The sequence below is a fragment of the Trachurus japonicus genome, chromosome 1 (genome assembly GCF_045865225.1).
Source record: "Trachurus japonicus isolate A0001 chromosome 1, Traja_1.0".
Taxonomy (NCBI): Eukaryota; Metazoa; Chordata; class Actinopteri; order Carangiformes; family Carangidae; genus Trachurus; species Trachurus japonicus.
Genome location: NC_140907.1, coordinates 9,689,373 through 9,715,020, shown reverse-complemented (window position 1 = coordinate 9,715,020; position 25,648 = coordinate 9,689,373). Strand labels below are relative to the sequence as shown.

Genomic DNA, 25,648 nt, shown 5'->3' with positions numbered 1-25,648 from the left:
CCATAGCCGATAATCAAAATCATTTTTTTTTATCGTGATCTCAATTGGAGATCACTTTATCTCCCAGCTGTAGCTGCAGGCCAGTGGTAGCTTAAAGACCCCCTCCCATGAAAATCGTGTTTTTCGTGTTCCTGTGGCATTTTTCTTGTGTTAGATGACATATCAGCAGAAAAGGAAGAGCAAAATTGCATTTCTGAGTTTTTCTGCCTTCAAATTGCTGTGAACCAATAGCAGACGCAAACTGGCAGTTTCAGGGAGACTGGAGTTGTCGTGTTACAACCCCAGGGGAGGGCACTAGTGCTACAAGCTCCTGCTCCCGATCTGGCTCAGAGGTGAAAGGCTTGACAGCTTGGTGTAGCTGCCAAGGTATAACAGGTATAGCTCACCTGGTTGAGCAGCTTGCACCATGAGCAAGGACTATATTCCAGTCTGGGATTGAATCCCAGTGTGCACTTTTACGCTAAACGCGCTGAATCGGTAATTGTACAATGTCCAGCTGTCAGCGAGCGTGTGGGGGGGGTGGCTGGGCGGGTGCAGAGCAGTGCAGTCTCCGCCCACCCTCCAGAGGCGCATTGCTAATGAGCTGCTGGTGCTGTGCAGAAGGAGAGCCCTGGGAAATGGCACAGGTTTTGTGATTTTGGCTAAAAACTTCATAATCACAATTTAAAGACCACAGAGAATGTTTTAAAATAACCAAAAAGGGTCGCTGTAGGGGGACTTTAACTGGCAACCCGGAGGCTGAAATGCCACTGACTGTGTGACTGGGTGAGAGCGGTGGGTGGCGCAACAGGCCAAAACACAAAATCACAACATAAACACGATTTGCAGGCTTAAAAAAAAAAAGTTTAAATGCGAAAATCCTGGCTGTGCTATTGTTGTTAGTTAAAGGTTATATAACTACAACTTTATCATCAAAATGATACATTTTTCAAAAATAATACACCCATAGAATGTATAGAGGGGTGCACAATAAAAGTATTAATTTTACAGATTTTTTTATAGTATAGAAATAATTGTTATATAAATATTGACCGGTTCAAAATATAGGCTATAAATATTTACATCTGGTTACGTTGGCAATGTCTACACGAAATTAGTACAGTGGGTACTAGTTTCATTTGGACGTTTCCCTCACGGAAAGCGTGATTCACGCGTTGCGTGAAATTGTAGGTCACATTGTAGCCACTAGGTGGAAGCATCGTACTGAGATGCAGCTCAAAAGATTTTGGGATAATTCCACGTTTGACCACAACGTAGCTGCAATGGAGAGTGGCACTGTTCATAGGCCATAGGCTACTTCATTTGCAGCTGTGGTCGAGAGAGCTAGAGAGTGAATGGAGAGAGGGACCGCTACGCCGGTCAATCAGATCAATGTTGTTGTTTTTTATTGTATCACAGTGGTTACAGCAGGCGCGGCGCCAGGATTTCAATTTTGGACGGGCCACAGTCATTTTGGATGGGCCACTACTTAGGAAAAAATAACGCCAACATACATGGAGTTGGAAATTATTCCTGAATGACTCGTTCGTGTCTAAATTGCCTTGAAAGCACACATCTGCTGAGACCTATGGCTGAGACGAGCTTTGACAGCGCGGTGCGCCGCTCTCTCTCCCGTTAAAAGTTAATCTAGCTCACCCAGCGGACCTCTCTCTCTCCTCGTCTCTCTCGCTCTCACTGTCTCTCTCCTGTTACTTATAGCTATGTGTTTAACCAAATACACGAAAAGCCAAATCAAATCAGAAATGCGTAGCCCACTTCTTTTTAACTCACTTATTTTCATAAAGTAATAAAATATCTGGACATTTTGCCATCGTTAACATTGAGACCAATGGCTGCAGGAATGGAAGAATTGTTTGTTTGTTAACAGTGACTTTGTTGATGCTACTTTAATCTAGAATGGAGCCACAACGGGCTGATTTCAGCCAAGAGCAGCAGGTTGTTTTAATGGAAAGTAGGCAGCGATAGCCTACAAAAAAGCTGATCACAGCCTGAAGCAACAGTGTTGCTTCAAATATAACAAGAGGAGGCTGCTTTTAATTTCTGACAGCTGAACATTGCGCTTTTAAATATGAAGCTTATCCAAACAAAAAACTAGAGCAACAACAACTGTCATTTTTTTTTTTTTTTAAGTATATTTTTTGGCTTTTCATGCCTTTATTAGATAGGACAGTTCAGAGTGTGACAGGAAATGGGAGGCAGAGAGGGGGGAATGGCATGCAGGATAGGGCCGTCCGACGCGGGACTCGAACCGGGGCCGCCTGCAGCGAGGACCATAGCCTCCACTCAGGGGGCGGGTGCTCCACCAACTGAGCTAAACACCGCCCCACTGTCATTTTTTAAAAATTTGTGTTAGGGGAACGCCGGGTCGATTGATACACTTTTCATTTAAACGTCTTTTTCAAAGATGACGTTATGTACACAAACATTTTTATCATGTGATCAACAACTCACATGTGTATTCTCTTAGTTACAAGTGTAATTTAACACATATGTTGGATGATCGCGCTGTTTTATAACTTTGAACGTAAGTTGACATTTGTCTCAAACGCCCCACCTATGCGGGTCGTTTGAGACACAGAGGAGGGACGGTTGAAACAGCATGTTTTAAACAGAAACTACTGACATTACTCTCGTTTTTATGCAGCATATCAGACAACATACTAGTGTACTAGTTATTGCCAAAATGTCACATAATTTCTCACAATATAAATAGGTCAAATAAATATTTTTGTCCCGTGCGTAATTGTCAGGATCCGCATTTCGATTAAACTCGCCTTTCTTCTTTTGTACGAGTTGTTGGACAACTGCATTTTCATTTAATTTACTTATTTCCCTGTCCTAAGTCATGTTTATGGAGACACAGTTGAACATATTGTCATTTTCCCCTCTGCATTTTCCCCTCACTTTGCTGAATATCTGTTGATTCATGTCATAAACACGTTTTGTTCATTAAAAATATGTGGTGTTTATTACCTACATGTTGTTCATTCAAATCGGTTGTTGTTCATTGCAGAACAATAGGGTATTAATACGGTGATTTATATACAGATATTGATCGTGCAGTGTGACCACAATCACTACGCACGGTGGCGTGAGGGACATTTGAAACAGCTGTATCAATCTGCAGCAATCTGCAGCGACTACTGACACTTCAACCTGTTTTGCCTCTAAACTTCAAAACTATGACATTGCATACATTAGGACCTGTTTATGTACGAATTCATCTGTTGTTAGGTCATATTATTATTGCATGAAACACACAATACAACTTTTGATCACAAAAAAACTACCGCATGTAAGATTTTACTTTCCGTAGTCAAAAACAGGTTCGCGCTAATAACTTTTGAATGGCGTGACGTAATTTCACGAGCTTTCCCAGGATTGGTCGGTGTTGAGTGCTGAACATAGTGACAAAATCTGACGGCTCAAACTTGTGTGGCTTTCGAGGAAATCGCTGTGTATCGATCGTCCCGTGTATCAATCGACCCGGCGCTCCCCTATATATTGTTTTTGCTCTGTGTGTCGCGGTGATAACTTAACCGGGAAAAGTAGGCTACAACACACACAACATAACGTTACAGCCGCAGTGTTGTGAGTGAGTCATGTCGGGACCAGGGCGATTGCTGGTCGGGACAACCAGGCTTCATGAACCCACTCCACAGACCCCGGTGCCCGGCCGCCGCCGCTGCTGCTGCTGCTGCTGCGGCGGGGAAGGCGAAGCTCACTGCCAGGATCCCCGCCGGAGCAGCGGCGGCGGGGAAGGCGAAGCTCACTGCCAGGATCCCCGCCGGAGCAGCGGCGGCGGCCGGGCTCACACACCCGGGGAAGGCGATCCTGGCAGTGAGGGTGTGTGAGCCCGGCGGCGGCCAGGCGGGGAAGGCGATCAGTGAGCTTTGCCTTCCCCGCCGTAGCAGTGGCGGCGGCGGGGAAGGCAAAGCTCACACACCCAGGGAAGGCCATCCTGGCAGTAAAGAGGAGAAACTTTCTGCTTCTAAGTTGTTGTTAAGTTTAGGAGCAGCGGAGCAGCGGAGCAGCGGAGCAGCGGAGCCGCGGAGCGGCTCGCGGCTGCAGCTCTGTTCACTTCACACACTGAGAATGGAGTTTGTTTTCTTCCGGTAGACGTAAATACGTAAACACGTGTAGCCTACCCCCTGTCAAATCAGAACGCTTCCCGACCCCCAGACGTTAAGCAGAATTAAATAAAGGCTATTTATACAACAGTTAGTTCCGACCGGTCCCAACCGAGCAATTTGATTGGACAAGAGACGTTCCATGAGTGCTGATATACAGTATAACAGCACTGGGACTTTTTACATACATTATCACTCCGCTGTTCAGCTGGACAGGAGCTAAGTCAGAGCCACGCTCCCCTTACAGGAGCTGCCCCATCTCTCTGCTGCTACTACAGTTATAAACCTGAACATTAAAACCCGGACCTGACCTGGTCCGTCTAATTGGAGATAAATCTCTACTAAACCCGGCTGGAAAAAAGCGCTGCGGGGGCAACTACGTTTTGACGGCGATGTGTTTTGATACAGTGGAATCCGCTTATAGTGATCACGTTTGTCCAGAGTCAATTTGATCACTATAAGCGGTTGATTACTAAAACCGAATTTTTATTATTTCACTTATTTTTTATGCAGAACATCATCTAAATGCCATTTGTATAGTTTTTCAATGAGAAAAATGTAATGAAACGGCTGTCAGCAGCGCGATCATTTCGTCAGCTCCAAACTCACCGGTCTGCACCTCGATCACAGACCACAGCTGGTTTTCCGTACAGCAGCATTTACAGTAACTCACGTGACACGTCTCACAGCACGGTGTGATTATCTACGGCACTCGGCCTGCGGCCTCGTGCCTACGACCGAATCACAGCCGTGCTGATATACAGTACAACAGCACGACCTCGAGTGTGATATTGCTTAATTAATGTCTTTTCCATGTAAACCCCAATTCGGAATTATTATTTCCATATAAACTCGAAGGAGGATATTTTAATTCCGAACTATTTAATTCAGAATAATTAATTCCGAATTAAAAAACATCATGTAAACACTGATTGTAATAGAATGCGAGTGTGTTTTATTGAAAGCGAGACTGGGTGTGTGTATGAAAATCGCTACAGTGAACTGGTGCTCTGGTTTTTAGGTGTTCTATCTCATAGTTTCAAAGAAAACGGATAGATTGATTTTTACTTAACGAAATGAAACGAAAACAATATATAGGCCTATTATATTACTATATTGTTGCAACTTTAGAAAATATAATCCAGGGGAAAAAGGGCTTACAAACATGGACCAAAACGGCTCAGTAATACGCACAAAAATCCAAAAGAAACGAAAATTAACACACAAAAGAAAACTAAACATCATGAAGTGGTCTCAATCTGTGTTTTACTCATGCCTCTGTGCGTCTGGCACATGTGTCTTGGAGTTCTGAATGGAGGCTGTATGTTCAGCTCCCCATGTGAAATTTATTACATGAAACACGACGAAATTTCTTCACTTAGACTATGAACTGAAAAGTGTGAGGAGAGCTAGGCTATAGGAACCGGTTTTTCTATTCAAAGCAAACAGCTGTGTGAAGTTGCCTACTGTGGGGGGCAGGACTTCTGTCTGACAATGTACTTGAGTGAAGTATCCACAAACACACCCATTGGTCAGAGATAAAGTGGACGCTAATGTGTCGCTAATGTGTTACATTGTGTCCAGCTGTCGTCACAGCAATTATTACAAGCACACCTATTGGTCATTGCTAATATGTCTATTAACTCATTGAGTGCCAGCCCTTTTATAAAATGGTCAGTGCCAGGTGCCAGCGTTTTGGGGCATTCTGAGTAATATGTCAAGACCCAGAGAGTATTTTGTACTATGACTCTGAAAACACCAAACAGCTCAAAGGAAAGAGAAGACTCTCTATTTAACTAGGGAAAAAAACATTTGTTTGTACCTTGTTCCATTCTTGATTTATCTTAAGCTGAATAGAGCCTGGTTGCACCAAAAAGACCACTTTTTTTCTAGAAAGATGAGAAAAATGCATTTTTGCGAAAGAGAGTCTCTCAAGAAAAACAGTGATTTATCCGTTTTAATTTTGGCTTCAAAAACATTTAAGACGTCTGAAAATTTCATTTCACGTGTTTTTTCATTGTACAAAAAAAAAAAAAAAACTAAAATATAACAAGTAGGAGTCTTACTCTGCAGAGTGATGCCTGCTCTCCTACTCCTCCTGCAGTTGGTTGTGCCGTAGTTACCTGAGTGTAGAGGTAAGATCGGGCCTAAAAAATCCAGCCCGACCCGACCCAGGCCCGCGGGGTTAAAGCCCGACCCGGCCCGAACCCCAGCAATTAACTTGATTTGCAGGCCCGAGCCCGAACCAAACCCGAAATTTCATATTTTATTTGTGAGGACTCAGAGTACGTCCTTAATCTAGCGCGGCACTTTAAGAGAGAGAGAGAGAGAGAGAGCGCGCAGAGAGAGAGACGGGGAGAGGGAGAGAGAGAGAGCGCAGAGAGAGAGAGAGAGAGCGCAGAGAGACAAAGAAGAGCAATGACGGGGTGGATAATAGACAGACTTGGGCTTAAGATCTTGGGCTTACACTGCAAGACTATTCGTCTGTTCACATCTCAAACTGCACGAGCTTCCCTCTTCAGTCCTACGTCTCAGATCAGTCTCAGACCCCCACTAATTGCACGTCGTTCTACGATTGCTCCCCACCACGATTACCCTGCGATGCCGCTGAGATTTGTGCTGCTCTATAATTGCTCGATTGTAAACATCAAATTGACATTGGTTCCTGGTGTTGGTTCCTATAGCAGAGTCCATGTGGAAGATCAGACCGACAAACACACACACAGACAGCGCGCATCACCTCCAAGGCCGGTGCTGCAGAGAGAGAGAGAGAGAGAGGGAGGGAGAGAGAGAGAGAGAGAGAGAGAGACGCTGCGCTCTGCAGCCAGCTGACGTGTAGTTCACCTGCGGCTCACCTGCAGCTGTCAGAGGAGCCTCACTAGTTCTCTCTCTGGCCTGCAAAGTTCAGCTGATCAGGTCAGCTGAGCTGAGCCAGAGCACAGTGGACGTGGCTGGTGTAGGCTCGCTATTTTATACTGTAACGGCAAGAAAAAAAAAAATCGTCCTCAATCGCTGATTGTCTGATAGTAGCCTACGTGTGTGTGTATTTGTCGGGCTGATCTTCCACCACGGACTGCGCTGCATTACTGATCATCACCCGGTCACCCTGTCTATCACAGCTGTGGTCTAACTTCAGCTTCTCACTTCCCTGTCCCTCCTCTCTCTGTCTGCCCGTTCTAACTCCATCTGACGAAGTTCAGCATCCTGTCCTGTTTAGTTTTTTTCCCCCTAATTATTTATTTTATAACAAGTATTCCTCAGTTTAGTATCTCCACACATCGTTTATACATTTCTATAAACATATATTAAAAAAAAAAAAAAAAAAGTCAGCGAGAGAGAAGCCCGGCCCGACCCGACCCGAACGTAATGATTGACATTTGGCTCGGGCTCGGGCTTAAGATCTTACCTCTACCTGAGTGTACCAGAGGATGCTGGGATATGTACTGAGTTCCGGGTTTTGCAACGAGCTAAGTAAACACAATGTGCAGTAAGAGTGACTGCGTCCTGTGAGTTATTAAGTGAATACACCACACTATGAGATTGCAGAACACCTAAAAACCAGAGCACCAGTTCATAGCGATTTTCACAACACTGCCTTATTGTGAATCTGTGAACGCACACGTATAAAGGGCGGATTCAAGGCAGCAGACAAATCACAAACAGAGCACCGACGCGTCAGAGAGAAGCGAGTTGAGCGCAGTGCAGCGCACACCTCATTTCTCCTGTGAGGAAGAAGAGAAAAAAAGAAGCCAGTGGTCCGACCTGACCCAGTTATTGAATGTTTACGTTTATTTAGAAGAAGTTTAACTGGTGCTGATTAAACTTGTAAATGAATGCTGCTCTGAATCGATCAGACCTATTTTAAACAGTGGCCAAACAACAGAACCATTATATTATATTAGACTATATATTTTCCATTTTTGCTGAGCATAAGGTTTGTTCTAAATTAAATTTAAAGCCTGTCCCATACAGACGCGTGTCTCTCTAAACGGGTCCGCTCGGCACACACACACACACACACACACTGTCAAAACATGGATGAATGAAACCTATCAACTTTGTATCGGCCGCGTCTTGTAGCCTATTTCTATCGAGGAAAAGGTATTTCAGGATATCCTATGTTTTATCGCCCAGCCCGAAAGTGACACAAGCTCTTGCCCGTTCATTCACGACAAATCATCCAGCAACACTCTCAATCAAACAAGTTGGGGAGTGAGAAATCTGTGGCACTACTGTACAGTAGTTGGCTCATTTTAAAAACACAGACGGGTGTGTTTTGAGCTGACGAGACTGAGGACCGAAAAAAGAGAGTGAGACGTATACTGTAGCTGCCGTCGTTACATTTTTCTCATTGAAAAACAATACTGTATTATTATTATATTGCATTCCCCGTATGTGTTCACTGCTCCGTGCTGCTGTCTTATGGAGGCGTCCTCCTGCTCACAGATGCCACCTGGCGGTTGTTTGGGCACATTGCAGCTTCTGGTGAAAACACAAAACTCCTCCACATAAAATCCGCGTGACTCTCCCGTGACTCATGCGTGAATCTCGCGTGAAATCGTCCAAATGAAACTAGTACCCACTGTACGTTGATGTTACATGAGGCGGAGCACAGGGGGTGCCAGATCGTGATAGCTCATTTAGATAATCTGTCAGCTGCCAAGAAGGAAAGATATAAAAATAAGTTGGAAGTCTACAAAATAAAAGAAATATACATATGTATGTAACTTTCCTTTGGGGGTAGGAACGCTGTCATCCTGGTACACCGCAGCTGCACTAAGCTCCAGAGCCCGAGCCCAAGCCCAGCCTCCCAGCACCTCTCATCCGCGCACCAGCGCCTTGTGCTGGGCTGCATGGCCGACCAGCCTACCTCGAGCTCTGGAGCTCTGCTGCAACTCTCCACTTCTGGGGCAGTGATAAAGTCTCTCCCTCCCTGAGGGGTGGAGACATTATCATTAAGCTCCTCAGGCGGGAGGCATTTTGGATATACACCCTCAACACGGTTGAACCACTTGAACTAAATGAGGAACTCAGCCTCCTGTGTTTTGCTGCGACCGCATCACTGAGTGCGTTTCCATTACCCCTTGAAATGCGCAAAACCTAAATATCGAAATAAAAAACTGGTAATGGAAACACCTACATTTCGAAAAAACTCTCAAATATCGCTAAAAAGTTTTTACGCTATTATGAGGTGGTTTTTGAGATGTATCGATACAAACGTGTATCGCAAAAGTGTAATTGGAAACACTATTTCTGCATTTACATGTCACCGACTATAAATCAGTTGACCAGATGACCAGTTGATTTAAAACAAGATGGCGCGATACGCAGGGACGGACTGGCCATTGGGCAATGTGGGCAAATGCCACTGCGACCGCCTGGTGATGCAGCCGCAGGCGGCTCCACCAAATAGATAAAGTGGAGCGGAGCGGCTGCATTAATAGGCGGCCGCGGCCGCAAATAAATAAATAAATGAATAAATAGGCTAAATAAATAAATAAAGCGGAGTGGCTGCGTTAATAGGCGGCCGCAAATCATGCCATGGTCTAACACAAAACTAACTCTTAACATGTTTCAACATTAAAACTTATTCTAAGGGGTTGAGAGGGGGGGTTACTGTAGGTCAGGGGTCATCAACTATATTTGTTGAAGGGCCAGAATTTTTCTCAACAGACACCTTGGGGGCCGGACATTCAAATAGGCCGAGATTGAAATTAAATTCACCTTTTTGCCTAATAATTTATTTGTTTATATTCTATTTTTCCTGTAAGCTCATAATTTTCATTTGTACATATCTTTGGTGTTTGGTATGATATAAAATGAAAAATCTTGACAGCTGGACTTTCAGATACTCCCACATGCTAGAGCTTTACACTGCTGACTTGCCCTGTGATTTTCAGCCTAAATATGAAAGGAGGCTGACAATCGGTTCTGATGACACTCAGTACTCCTGAGTAGTTAGTAGTGTTTCTCTTCTATAATACACATTCTACATCTCGGAGGCAACGTTTTTCCACACATGGACAGAGCTCAGTGGGAAACAGTAGGATAGACACAGGCCGAGGGGGAACCGGGACACAACACCGGAGGGAGAAGCACGTCCGTGCAGCTGTGCGTCGCACGGACGTGCACAAAAAACAAAACAAAACAACAACCGCGTGGCATCAAACACGCGCTGCTACCGCATCGTTTTTGGGTTATGAGCGGCGAGGGGGGTTACATGCTGCCATTCCGACATGCTGCCACTCAGACATACCGCCATTCCGACATTTTACTATTCAGACATGTCACCATTCAGACATACCACCATTCCGACATGCAAACGTCCTGCCATTCCGACAGTTTCGTCCCGCCATTCCGACTAGGCTATGTGTGTGTGTGTTTGTTTCTGTTTTTTTTTCATGTTTTAAGACATGTGTACAGATGTGATACAGTCAGTGGAAGCTTAATAAATAAACAAACACAAAGTCTCGCCATTTACAATCACACACTCCGATGTCAGTTTGTAACAATTCCCCAACTGAAGTCCTGCTGCAGGTGGATCTAGGCTCGCGCTACTGGTGCACCCAGGGAAACAATGATCAAAGTCGCTACTTAGTCTGAGTCTCTGTATTTCACTGAACTCAAAACGCGCCCATCACAGGCGGCATATAATAAACTATTACACACAGATCAACAGAACCCGAAAGCCCTCCCCCCTCCCGCTGTCCATTAAGTCCGAGTCCCAGCTGTGGGAATGGGGGACAGCTCTCCATTCCGACACCCCTCCACTTCGACACCCCGCTGTTCCGAAATAGCCCCACTTCGAAACACCGCTACTCCGACACCCCCTCCTCCCCCCCGCAGCTGTCCAAGGTGCTGAACCGCGTGACGTTGTTTACATTCTGCTTTGTGGCTTGTCTGTGAAACGTGCGCTGCTCAGGGACTGGGCAGATCTGTCCCACTTGCTTTCTCCCCGACTCCGTTGTTGGAGATCTCCCACACAGTAATAGAAATACACTTTTTTTCTTTTTCTCCCCCCTGCTCCGCTCGAGCGCGGCTGAAGCCGGCTTGAGCTCACAGGGGCGCGAGGCTGCTGCAGCCGCCGCTCGCACTGACAGCTGACTGAGGGAGATGCTTTGGTTGGGCTTAGGCAATGAAGAAAGGAGTTGGTTAAGTTTAGTAAAAAAGACCAGGTAGAGGCTAGACAGGCTAGAAGCATAATGAACGTTATATGTCATTAATATGAAGTATTTGCTTGTTTTGCAGTTAATTATGCACATGATCCGTTTGACCCCAAAAAGGAAAAAAGGATCAATGCGCACTGCGCGCTGGGGGTTTCCCCCAATAGCCTTTTCGGAGTAGCGGGGTCTTTAGAAAAAATAGAAAACCCCGCTATTACGATGAATGGAAGTCTATTGTCGCGAGCGCACAGTCACTGTCCGTGCCGGCGTGTATGTGTGTGTGCGGGGGTGCGCGATGTGTGTGTGTGCGTGCGTGCGTGCGTGTGTGTGTTGGTGCGTGGTGAGGGTGAGGGGGAGCATACATCAGTCCGACTGCCCATAAGTCCGACGGCTCATTTCTCCGACTACCCATTCTACGGTGTTAAGGTTAGGTTTAGGGTAAGGTTAAGGGTTAGGGCTACTTAACTCGGAGAAATGGGAGTTCGGACTAATGGATGCAAAAATAAATAAATGTATGGTCGGAGAAATGGGTAGTCGGACGGACGTCATGCGCCCGAGGGTGAGTGAGAGAGAGTTTGTTTGTCCTAGTGTCCACACGGGAGAGACGTCTCGGCTCTGCCGAGGTGACCACGCCAGTCCTCTCCCTCGTCACGCTTGGCTGAAAACGGGCCGTGCGGTGTCCAAACGGGCCTTTATGATCCACAGGGTAATCCACCAGGAAAAATAATCCACTATGCCGCTTTGGAATTGCCGCCACGCCAGCCGTCCAAACGCCGACTGTGTCTCTCACTCTCCTCCCCTCTCACCACGTCACTTCTCCATTTAAACCCTCGGTCCCACTAATGCACTTTTACGCATTACGCACACAACTTACAGCAAAAAAGAAACATGCATTCATTCATTAAAGGTCCGCACGTCCCCGTGCGCAAACCACAAGGATAATTGATCATTTCCCTGGCCTAATACACAATGAAAAAAACCTGGGGAGCAAACCTGCAAATCAACTACCTCAGCTGGCCAGGCAAAACCCAGTGGATCACTACAAGTTGTTGCAACTTTGGGGAATTTACTCCTGGTAAAAAGGCTTACAAACATGGACCAGGACGGCTTCATAATACGCACAAAAATCCAAAGGAAACGAAAGGTAACTTAAAAAAAAAAATAGCAACAGCATGAAGTAGTCAAAATATGTGTTTTACGCGTCTGCCTGTTCAGCTCCGCTTACATGTAAAAAGACATTTCGTTGCGTACAGTAATCAACAGACAAGCAGGAAAGCTGGTCCATGGAAAAAAGAAAATAAATGTTGCGGATTAAGCAAGGGGGACCCAAGAGGCAGGAGAGGCAGGGGAACTGTTCAAAACACAGGTTTATTGCAAACGGAGGGTGCTGCTGGACAATAGCAGTAGTTGGAAGAGGGGAATCGGACTGGACTCCCTCCTGGGGCAAAAGGGAACAAAAAACGGACCACTCCAGGTGGCGTAGCGGGCAGCGGTGGCTGGGGACTGGAGGCTGCAGGGTGGAGGCTGGTAGCAAGGACACAGGCTGGGGGGAAACAGAGAGAAGTAGGTGAATATCAGGTCAGACACAAAGAGATCACTGCTGCTGTTGATAGCTCTACCGTGGCTTGGAGGTGAACCAGGCTTTTTCTGGAGTGGTGGTGATTGTAGATTGAAACCAGGTGTGCTCTGCTCTGTTCCCTGCTCCTGTGACAAGTAAGTCAACCCCGCCCCCGAACCACCGCCAGCCCTGCAGGAGAGACAGAAAAAGGAACACCATAACACAACCCCAAACCCCAGTCCACAACAATAAAGAGTCAGAGCCTCTCTCTCTCTCTCTCTCTCTCATGCTGTCATTCATTTCAGCACTGAGACAGCGGACAGCGCGCTTGGTCATAGTTCAGCACTACAAAATATCAGCAGTTCACTCTTCACCGATAAATCCATGGCACTGTCCATATATGAGGCAGAAAGAGAACTCAAAAACGTTTCGAGCGACTGGCTCTGCGTCGTATTTGACTCGTACAGCAATAATAATAATAATAAAAATAATAATAAATAATACATTTCACATGTAAGGGGAGCTGAACATATAGTTTTCATTCACAAACCAATGTGGGAGAGGTCCAAAGACGCGTGTGCCAGACGCACAGAGGCATGCGTAAAACACCGACCTGTTTAGTTAATCTTTTAGTTAATTTTCGTTTCTTTTGGATTTTTGTGCGTATTTTGGAGCCGTTTTGGTCCATGTTTGTAAGCCTTTTTCCCCCTGAATTATATTTTCTAAAGTGCAACAAGTGGGTTCGGAGTGTGTGATTGAAAGCACGGTCTGCTTCCCGTTCAAGGCCTATCTCCTCCTTTGTTGGTTTACGAGGTAATGTGGAGTCTCTCTGCTTAAAGTCTGCCGTTTGAATTATCTGACCAATCTGTGTGCTTTAATGAGATGCACTGGACAAACTGCTATTTTGCGCCAGCATATCATTAGTGCAAAATCGTGTTAGGCCTATTTATTTTTATTTGATTTGATTTTTAAAAAAAAAAATTTTTGGGGGGGGGGGGCGGTGGGGTGGGGTAGGCTTTTAAAAGATTTGTCGGAATGGCAACACGTTTAAAAAAGAAAAGAATACCGCCATTCTGACCTTAGGAGACGAAAATTGTCGGAATGATGGGAGGTTTATTAAAGGGTAAAGTGTTGCCATTCCGACAATTAGGGCCTAATGTCGGAGTGGCGTCATGTCGGAATGGCGGTTGCCCCCTGGCGAGGGGGTCCGCCCGCTATTCAGACATCCCGCTATTCCGACATCCCGCTATTCCGACATATCTCTATTTAGACATCCCGCTATTACAACATCCCTCTATCTAGACATGCCGGTAGTCCGACACTTTTTGATACCACTATTCCGACACGTCGTCTTTTTTTTTTTCAGCATGCCTATCACTGGTTTGATGAGGGAGTGATGTTCTTAATCTCAACAACTAAACTATCAAGTCACAAACAAACTGACACACATGATAAACAAACAGAACTATGCTGCAGTTTGTTTGTCAAGTTAACCTGTGACCTTCAGCACCACGGACAGCGCGGCGGATGAGCCGCGGAGAAGTGCAGCTGTGAGCGTCTGGGCTCTGGGCTTAGGGCCTGGGGCCTCATTTATCAAAACTGTAAGTAAGCAGTGTAAAACTGCTGCTACTAAATTTTTTGCTTAGGCCTACGGCGAAAAGACACCCAAAATATTTACACCTTTTTCAGATCTATCAAACTGTGCGTGCACAACTCTCCGCAATTTCTCTTTGATAAATCAAACTGGATCCAAGAATGGTGCGCACCATATTCCTATGCAAAAGACGCTACATCTGAACGGCCCGCCCGTGCACACCCGGTTTAAGCACGGCGGCGGACAAAATCACCCAGGCAGCTCGCCTCTTCAGACAGGCAGGGAAACCCTGCAGTCCAGCCGGCTCCCTAAACTTTCATGCACGGTGCTTTGGGTACCGCGGCGTTTCCTTATCCCAGCGCATTGACTTACAGGCGCACACTAACACTTTGAGCGTGTCCCAGCGCATTGACTTGCAGGCGCATACCAACAGAGACCGAGAAATATAATAGCTACTTGTTAACTATTAGAACTCAGTCGCGGGCCGGATTGGAAGGTTCGGCGGGCTGGATTCGGCCCGCGGGCCGCCAGTTGATGATAACTGCTGTAGGTTGTCTCACTCATTCAATCACGCACGTGCACACACTCAACTCAACATTCAATGAGTTTACGTCCAGCCAGGCAGCGGCTGTAGAAACCACTCGCCGTCTCGTTGTATTTCAGAGGTGAGGCACAGAATAGGCCTCTCCTGCCCGGGCGCATGACGTCTGTCTGACTACCCATTTCTCCGACCATACATTTCTTTATTTTTGCGTCCATTAGTCCGACCTCCCACTTCTCCGACTTAAGTAGCCCTAACCCTTAACCTTACCCTAAACCTAACCTTAACACTGTAGAATGGGTAGTCGGAGAAATGAGCCGTCGGACTTTTGGGCAGTCGGACTGACGTATGCTCCCCCTCCTGCCCATACGGTGTGTTGTGGAAAAAATTAAACAACTAACAGAAGAATATGCTAGCAATCCCAGTGAACACATATGGAGTCACCTACAGAGTATAAAATTACAACTGGACAATATTTTGTCAAAAAAAAAGATTTCATCATACAACAGCTTAGGTACAATAATTTTGAACACAGTAATAAATCAGGTAAATTCTTAGCAAACCTACTCCAACGCAATAAAGAAAAAACTCTCATATCAACAATCCAAAATCCGACCGGCAACCACACACAATCTCCCCGAGAAATTAACCAGATATTTTATACATTCTACCGGAACTTATACTCAGCAGATAATAACCCAGACTCACAAGATATCCAGACCTTTCTAAACAACCTAAACCTACCTAAACTACGTACAGAACACAAAAACATCCTAGACGCCCCCCTCACTTTTGAAGACTTAGAGACCGCATTAGATAAAATACCAACAGGTAAGGCCCGAGGCCCAGATGGTTTTCCCGCTGAATTTTTAAAACATTTTTGGTCAATACTAGCACCACTATTTCTCAGGACAATATCAGAGATAAAAAAAAAAAAAAAACAGGGGCTACATAAGTTCTCACATGAATACAGCTGCAATCAAACTACTACTTAAACCAGACAAAGACCCCACACTTCCCTCCAGCTACTGTCCTCTATCACTTATCAACACTGACATCAAAATCATCTCAAAGGCTCTTGCTTAAAGACTGGAAACAATAATCCCATCCATAATACATAATGATCAAACAGGATTCATCAAAGGCCGCCAGTCAAACAACAATGTTAGAAGAGCTCTCAACCTAATAAGCAAAGTACAACGTAGTAATACAAAAGCAGGAAGGTGGGCAGCATAAGATATCTAGGCATAAATATCTCATCCAAACTATCAGATTTGGTCCACCTGAACTTTACACCACTACTAGATAAGATGTGTAGCAACCTGAAACGCTGGAACAACCTCCCTATTTCTCTCATGGGACGAATATCTACAGTTAAGATGAAGATTCTCCCACAAATAAATTACTTATTTACTATGATCCCGTTCAAACCAAAAGTAAAATGGTTCAACTCATTAGACTCTGCAATCATAAAATTCTCTGTGAAAGAGTGTAATGTATCAGTGCAGTTCAAATTTATCACATAGGTGTTGTGTCGAAATCTGTTCCCCCGTCGAGATGTGTTTCCCCCTTTGCACCGGTATGATGACAGTTGCAGGGGTGATTGGCTATGTATTTATTTATTTTTTAATAAAACGGGTCGCGACCTGATTCATATGAACATACGTGCACGCGCGGCCGCCCCGGCTTATAAACAGATGTCAGCACACTGACATGAGCTCCATCATCAACCCTCTTGTGTTTTTTCTCCTATACAAGTGTAAAGGCACTCGTTACGACTGAAAAGGAACTATACATGCGCAATGGTAGACTGTCCAGACTTTACCGACGTTTAGCAGTTCAGAGCCAAAACAGATATCGACACAAGGGCCTACGTATAGCCACATACTGTGTATCTGCTGTTCTGGTTATAATGTATTTTTTAAAAATGGAGATAGTGCTGTGCCATGAAAATGAATTTGGCTGATTGTTGAATTATATGCACAATATTATTTATACAGGCATGTTTACAAAACACCGAGGAACCGGAGGAGGAGCAGCCAATGTTTTCTCCAGTCCCACAATCCACTCCAAAGAAGTTGCCAGAGGAGAGCAGTCAAGTCTCCACATTAGCATCACAAATGAAGCTCGTTCTCACAAGTCCTGCACAGTCAGCCCCCAGAGAGAGACCATCAACCTCTGGAGCCTACTTTGCATTTCCTGCTGTTAGGTCTAAATCAGAGGTAAGCAGATGAGTGTCTGCAATAACTAGTTTTATGCCCAAATTCACAATGTGGTCAGATATTATGTATTTTTATTTTGTGTGAAGACAGTGGTAATTTGTTCTTTTCAACTGCTCCAGCTTTCCCTAGAGAGTTGTTGTTGTTGTTGTTGTTGTTGTTGTTATTATTGGTGGTGGTATTATTATTATTATGACTATAAATTATTTTGGGGCATTCATTCAAACAATTACTTGTTCCTATAATTAGTTATGTTTGTGTTTTATTTTTATTTTCTATATTCACACAATTTTCTTTCTACAGCACATCAGTGACGCACTTGAACAGCTTGAAACAAGCATGTCATCTATAGTGCTTGACACAGACAGCAGTTCAGAGGTGGCACCAGCTGAAAAAGAAGATGACAGCTTCTATTTACCGCCTAGTACCACATCTCCCTCCACATCCTCACCAGATTCAGAACCCGAGGATGAAGCAATTGAAGACCCCAGTCAGTTGTGCAGTAGGAGGTGGATTGTCAATGAGCCAAATCTTATGCAGCTGTTCACTCAATGTCAGCAATGTGGGGTTTCAATTGAAGAAAAGAAAATTGTAACACGTGGCTCAAAAATCAAGGTAGAGTGGAACTGCCTGGCTGGACACTGTGGAGTGTGGATGTCCTGTCCTGATGTCAGAGGCCTGCCTGAAAACAACCTGTTGTCCTCAGCAGCCATCCTTTTCACTGGCACAACACAGACAGAAATTTCAGAGTGGGCTGAAGTTTTGAAGTTACAGTTGCCAACAAAGGCATCATATTATCGGCTGCAGTCTGCATACCTCATACCTGTGGTTCATGAAGCCTACAAAGAAATGCACGAAGAGATGTTGACCTACATGAGAGAAATGTCAGGTGCTGGTGCAAAGTTCAGTGTCTGTGGGGATGCAAGGTGGGTAATAAGCAATTGGAACAGCTAACATCATATTGTACTCATTTAATTAATTTTTGATGTGATGTGTGTTTTTTACAACACCTACAGATCTGATTCACCAGGTTACAGTGCAAAATATTCCTGCTACAGCTTTATGGAAGATGCCACAAAGAAAATAATCATGTCAGATCTTGTCCAGGTAACATCATTTAATTTTGTTTTAGGAATTGTAGTCAGATTTGATGTATGTGAAATCACTTATGTATTATTTGATTGTCAATTTCTTTTCACATTGTGGTTTTGTATGTGTATTTTTTTTCCACGCAGGTATCTGAGACAACAAGCTCACCTATGATGGAGACAGTGGGCTTCCGCAGAGGGTTGGACCGTTTAATCGCCTCTGGAGTTTCTATAGATGTTGTCACGACAGACCGTGCACCTTCTATCAGGAAGATGATGAGGGAGTCCTATCCTGACCTCAAACATCAGTTTGATCCATGGCATGTAGCAAAAGGTTAGTACTAATCAGTATTGTTACAGTCCTACTAAAAATCTGCCTTTGGATTAGTAAATGTTTGTCCATACATTTCATTAGATCAAACTTTTGTTTATGTAGGGTTGAAGAAAAAAATAAGAGCAGCAGCGAAGAAAAAGGAGAACATGGAACTGCAACCATGGTCAAAATCGATTACCAATCACTTCTGGTGGTCTTGCAGTTCTTGTGGCGGAGATGAAACTGTAATTATGACTTTTGAAATACACTTCAGTGTTCAGTAAGAATGTTTGTTTTAGAGATGACATTTTTAAAAGTTTGTGTCAAAATGTTTTGTGTATGTAACAGAAATTGAGACGGATGTGGACCTCTATCCTTCATCACATATGTGGCATCCACCGGTGGGAGGAGGATGGTGAGGAGTACAGATGCTACCATGCTGATCTTACTGAGGAAGAGCAACGAAAGAAGAAGTGGCTGGTGAAGGGAGGTGCTGCCTACAACACACTCAAGAACATCGTGATGGACAAGACCCTCTTGAAGGACCTGGCTCACATGACCCTGTTCAAGCACACCGGTAATTGTATTACATTACACTACACATACAGGTACATCTCAATAAATTATAATATATTTATTATTGCTTATTGAGACACCATACCTGAATAAAATGCATGCAGATTACTATAGATGTAATTTTTTGATCTCAAATTTGTGTTGGAGCTGTGTGTGGCTTCAAACTATGTCCCCATTGTATTTTCCAGCTAATAAATCACATGTATAGTCATCTGCAGGCTTGGGTAGCACAATTTATTCAGGTATTCCATCTCAATAAATAAGAACAAATATAATATATGTTGTACCTGTAACCTCAAACTGTGTAATTATGCACAAGTTGTCCTCTAATATATTTCTCACATGAGAGTGGGTCAATGTGGATTACTGATGATAATTAGTCTGTCCTGGCCACAGTAAACATAAATTGCTCATATTCAATGTGACAGTTTTAAAACAGTACACAATTTTTAAATTCACTTTGTGTTTCAGGGGAGCTGGAGGTTTACCACAGTTCAATGTTGAAGTATGCAGAGAAGAGGAGGCACTACAAGTACACCACCATGCAGGCGAGAACCCTACTCAGCATCATGGACCACAACACCAATGTTGGGAGGGAACAAGCTTCTACACTTCAGGGTAAGATCATACAAGCATAAACACTAGCTATGGAATACTGACTATCAAGCTCTAGTTTGGGGTCATTTAAAAAAATATATATATTTACTTGAGCACACTTCACACATTGTAATTTATATTTCTTATTCATTATAAGTTGCTCTCCTCTGTCTCCTGCTCTCCTGTTTGTCTCCTGCTTTCTATTCAAACTTTTAGCATTATCTGTAATATTTGGATTCAAACAGTATAACATGCCAATTCATTTTTCCCCCAAAGGTTCACAAAGATACAGTGTCTTTCACTCAAAGCTGTCTAATCAGTGGACTGTGAGAAAGATATATCAGCCGACGAGTCAAGACTTCAGAGAGGACCTTGTGGACCGTGCCTTCCGGCGTAGACGTGACACAAGGCTGAAGTCAGCTGACCCGCTGCTTAGAATCCATCCGCCGGCACACATACCAGCCCATTTAGCTCGCACTCCAAAGCCAGACAAAGAGTCACTGGTGACACAACATAAATCACGTTTCTAAAAGTGCTTTGCAATGTAAAGTGTACATCATCATTGAACTTTTTTTGTAAATAATTCAAACAGTTGTACAAAGTTTTTTATTTATTTATTTGCATGTTGTGGTTTTTACATTTTGTTTTTATCAGGTCAGAATATTCTGTTCAGTGTGCTGTGACATTTATTAAAAATCAAACCAGATTCAGTGCTTCTTCAGATTCTTTGAAGCCAGTGTACTGTCCGTTTGGTGATGGATATGCAGATCTTATTTTATTCACGACACATGAAGGTAACACTGTCCTGTTGCCTTTTCCAAGTCGGAGTCCTCTCAGGGCCCACTCCAGTACAACCCGGTAAGCAATCAGCCTGAATTGCCTAAATAACCACAAGAGAACATAAAGATTTTAGACAAAGAGTATTACACAATATCACAGACAGTCAATGCAACTTCATGGTGAATTTATGGGAAATATATGTATACTGTATACATAAACATTCATGTCTCAATGTATTCAGTCATTGTATAAATTTAGTCATGTAGATATTATGGCAAGCCTGGGATGTTTTTTGATGCAACAATGTCATTTTATTTCCCATCGTAGCTACATTATAGAAATACAATCATACCAGGGTTGTCAGAAATGTTATCTACATGGCTATACCTTGACAGAATTTATTTAGCCATGACTGTTTATTTATATACAAAACATATATAACTATATTTACATAGTCATGGCTATATTGTCATTTTATATACTTCATATCATATGGATAACAGTTTTGGGAATCCTTGGGTGATTGTAGATAGAACATAAGTTACTTTCTATTAGACAATACATGTAACTACAAATTGATATCGTGATAACAATATATTAGAGGTGATGTCGATCACAACTGATAACTAACTTACACATTTAGAAATGTGATATTATTGCATTTTGCAATATAAGGAGGTGAAATGTTTGTCATCCTTACAGGCAGAAAAAGCTATGGTTGTGTACTAGCCTACAACGTTTGAGGCAATACAGTAGGCTAATGGCTGTGTGTGTGACTCGTTTTGCTAACACAACACACCACACGTAATATGCATTGCAAAGGTAAACAGTGTTCTCATCACAGCTTTTTTTTTATCACTCACAAGACATACTGTTACTGACAGCACAAGCACTTACTTTGAGGACAAAGTGTCATTCGGCCCTTCTGGTTTGGGACGTTTTTTCCAGTTTATCTTCGGGAAATTGAAGAAGGTCCGCAAAACTCCGGGATTCAGCAAGGCAGGAAACTCAGGATGGTTTGTGATGCAGACAGTGTCCTCTGATTCGCCCAGATCCTGTAGTTGCTCTGTTACCAAGTTCCACTCGTGGCAGCAATAGCTCTCATCATCCGTGGGCATTAGGTCACAGTTCATACACTGGCACCACCATGTTTCTCCAACTCTCTCTCGATCTATATTTTCCGCCGATGTTTCCCCTCTCTCTCTTTCGGCCCGTTCAGTTTCCATCTGCAACAGCTCTTCTTCAGTGTACTCCGGTTCATACAGATATCCGCTTGCTTCTGAAGTGAATGGCACTTCATCCTCGCTGTCACTGTCAAAATCACTCATTTTTTAAAAGTATTTTATATCTCCTCAATATCTTTCCTCAAAAAGCCAAGACACTGACCAAAACAGCTGATCGGCGGGGCAACAGCGCGTAGTACACGGCGAAGTAGGCTGACCGGCGGCGCTATCCCTGGGCGGAGGGATACGTGAGTTGGTTAGGTCAAAAAAAAAAAAGCGTTTTTCCGCCACTTTGAGGGGCTGGAAAAAATTATATTATAGCGAACAATGGAACTGTGTATTTTTTTTTCAGGTAAAACTTCTTTTAGGCCGCGAAAATAGGCTGTTTCTTTGGGTCCGTTCACAACACTGTATGTTGTAAATCTCTGGGCAGGACTATGGGCTGGCGTTCCTAACGGGAGGAGCGCAGAGAGTCTTCTACTGCAATTAGGGTACTTATGGGCTATATGTAGATCATACAACCCCACTTTAAAAATATGCTACTATCCCTTTAAAACTAAAACTTAAGTTGCAGCTAATTACTGTATACTGTGCCTGTCCCATTTTCTGGCAGGAGGTGGTGTAGTGAGTTATACATGCTCTAAGTCAGTGCTCTTCTCAGAATGATTTTTGCACCACCTTGATAAGTACACACACAGTCACAAGATGAACTCCTCCCTCGCAAGCACCAGGACACTTTTCACCCACACACACAAACAAATGGACTTGAAAATCTGCCTGTTATATTGCTATAATTACTGTATTTTTGCATAAATATGTGCTGGATTAGAATTCTCTAATAATGTCCATCCAGAGTGGGGGTAGTGTTATGAGATTGGTGTGTGTATCCCTTTAAGAGCGAGTGCAGAGGGTGACGTGAGTGTGTACGATGTGTGTTCAGTGAAGAGAGGAGGAAGAGCGGTAGTTTTGGTGTGAGTGTATGAGAATAATAAGAGAAGAGAGAGGAAAAAGTGTATTCCGACGTGCATATGGTTGAAAATAAAGTTGCTGTTCGAAAGTCAAGCGGAGTCCTGTTGCTTCCACTGCTGTGAGGGAGTTAACCCCGACGACGTCTGCCCTGGAGGAGATCTCCCCTGTGCCCCCGACTACGGTCAGGACGAGCCGAGCAGGAAAGGTTAACACAGGACTCCTCGCCTGTGAAAAAAAAGGAAGTCGTCTTCGCCGTGACCGGCAACTCCGTTGTGACATGTTTCGACAGCTGCTAATTAGCCAGGCTAACAGCGGCTAACGCTGCCTGTAGCCGAGCGGCTACTTAGCGTTAACTGAGTTTACATCGATTAGCAGACCTTAGCAGACCTGAGGGGTGTACTCATAGATGTATTATAATATCCATGGGTGTACTGCGAAGCGAGTTTTGTGTGTTAGCGAGGTATGTTGAGTCTAAAGCCGGGCTCTCCTGTACTACAAAGGTGGCTTTCTTTTAACCCGGCTAGATCACTATGTAACTTATGCTTGGCTGGTAACCTGGTCCCGACCAGGTTAAAATCGGCTATAAACGCATTTACAGCTGGCGTCAAATTTACTTTGAAAGTCCAGTGGAGCTGGATCAGATCAGCAGCTATTTAGCAGCTAACGCTGATATCAAAACATGTCGCCGTCACAACGGAGTTGCCGGTCACGGCAAAGACGGCTTCCTTTTTTCTTTTTTCAGCCGAGTTTAGACTGAGAATTGTCGCCGCCGCTGCAGCAGCAAAGACAGGAGCAGCTCCTGTATGAGGAGCGTGACTCTGATTTCTGTGGAGGCACCAGAGTTGAACCAGTTAAGCACAGCTACACTCTCTACGAGCTCAGATAGATCCATGACTCAGATACACAGGCGAGGAGTCCTGTGTATCTGAGCTCGATTGCTCTTCCTTCATCCTTCAAGTACCCGGATGGATGTCTGTCACGGGAAAACTGAATTTGAATTTGAATTTTGAAATTTTGAATCTGAATTTTGAAAACTGAATTTGAATTGTGAGAGAGTTGTATTTTCAGTGAGGATCAAATTTCATTGGCTTTCAATTTCAAATTATACTATTCAAATACAGTTTTTCAATGCAATGATTCAAATTAAACAATACAATTTCAAATTATGTGATTCAAATTCAAATGTTCAATTCAATTATTCAAGTTCAGCAATTCAAATTCAAATATGAATGATTCAAATTCAGTTTGTTGTGGCACATATTTCTGCCCATACCCAAATAGCTATTCCAAATCTCTTCTGGTAGCCCTCACCATGGCCAAGAAAACAATCTTAGTAAATTGGAAAAATAAACAATCACTGAGCATTAACCACTGGCTGAATCTTCTAGCAGAACATATCTCATTAGAAAAAATATCTGCCGGTCATAAAAACCAATTAACACATTTCACACAAAAATGGTCTCCATTCCTCGACTCACTTAATCTAAATATTTAGTTATATGGTTTAATTATACTCAGCCTGTCTGCGAACGCCATGAGTAAGCGTAAAACGCAATTTGTTACCTGCTTACCTGTTACCTGTATTAATCTTTAGTCTCTAATAAAGTTATCTCTTTCTCTACTTCTCTCCCCTTAATGACACCCATCCTGTGAAACCTGGCTGGCTTCCAACCTCTCAGCGGGATCCTGTGGTCGATGGGATCACCCTCGGCTGTGGGTTCGTCTGGACTGCTCAGCCGGTGTCCCCTGAGGTGTTGGGGTCCCTGTCTGGTCCCTGGTCCTGTGGCCGGCCTGCTGGTTCGTCCGGTGTGCGGTGCTGACCTCTGGTGCCGTGGGCTGGCTGCCCCCACCCCTCCCCCTCCCTCCTCCGCTCTTGCCAGTGGGGTCCGGATGACACCACAGTCTCACACCTCCAACCCGTGAATCAGACCCACACCAGCCCATTTAAAGTTAAACCTTCCTTAAAACTTCCACACATCTTTCACATACATTTTACACAAAACATTCACTCTCTAAGGGGCAGAATTGTTGTGGATCAAGGGGACCCACGATGGAGTAGATGCAGTAGTGTGCCAGGGCCTCCCATCCTACACCCCACCTATTCCCCATCTGTCCCTTAATTTAAAGCACTACACACACCTACAGGTTGAGCATGGATCAGTGGTGTCCAGGAAGTCTCTCGTCCACTATCCAAGTCCACCTATTTTAATGCAGTACACAACCCACACAGAAGGCTGGAAAGGTCAAAATCTGGAACCCCAGTGGTAAAAACTGCGGTTGGGGGTTTGGAGGGTGGCGGTTAGGCCGGTCCGGGCATGGGATCCCGTTTGGCCCCCTTCTGCTTCCATGGGCCGCTGGCTGGGGGTTCGGGGCGCCCCTGCTGCCCTGATGGATACCACACTGGCCCCAAGCCCCTGATGGGCTGTCAACAGTGTCCACAAGCACACAGGCACATCCTCCCTGCACCTTCTTTCATGCACTATATCTACCAGGGTTTCCGCTACATGTAATTGATCGTGGCGCACCGCCACGGCAAATAAAAGCCGCCACACCTTCAGAATGATGATTTTTTTTTTTTTAATGTTAAAACAATGTAAAGCAGGCTTCCCACTACCAGTTACCCTTACTTTGCACCCTTTCCATTACATCTCTCGACTGGGTTTAGGTGCTTTTCTTTTCAATCACAGCTGAGTTCTTCATAGTTCCTCCTCAGTAAAAACGAAACTTATCACCCAGTGCATCCAGAGTTAATTAACGACTCTGTGGCCGCAACTCTCTCTCGCACACACGCACTTACACACACACGGGCACATGGACAGGTAATGACAGTAATAAACATATGCGCTAAATCGCGCTAATTAATTGCTACCCCCCCCACCACCATCAGACCATCCGAC

The 25,648-nt window shown here is 44.2% G+C and overlaps 2 protein-coding genes across 2 annotated transcripts in view; one reads left to right on the top strand and one right to left on the bottom strand.

Moving 5' to 3' along the window:
- The window catches only part of LOC146991365 (von Willebrand factor A domain-containing protein 7-like), a 138,613-nt gene that overhangs the window by 56,147 nt on the left and 56,818 nt on the right, over nt 1-25,648 (top strand). The gene's annotated exons all lie outside the window — the stretch shown is intronic.
- LOC146991362 (uncharacterized) overlaps nt 15,154-25,648 on the bottom strand; it is a 123,016-nt gene continuing 112,521 nt past the window's right edge. Inside the window, exon 6 of the transcript XR_015034536.1 lies at nt 15,154-15,346. The gene's annotated coding sequence lies outside the window, so the exon portion shown is untranslated. The remainder of the gene's footprint in view (nt 15,347-25,648) is intronic.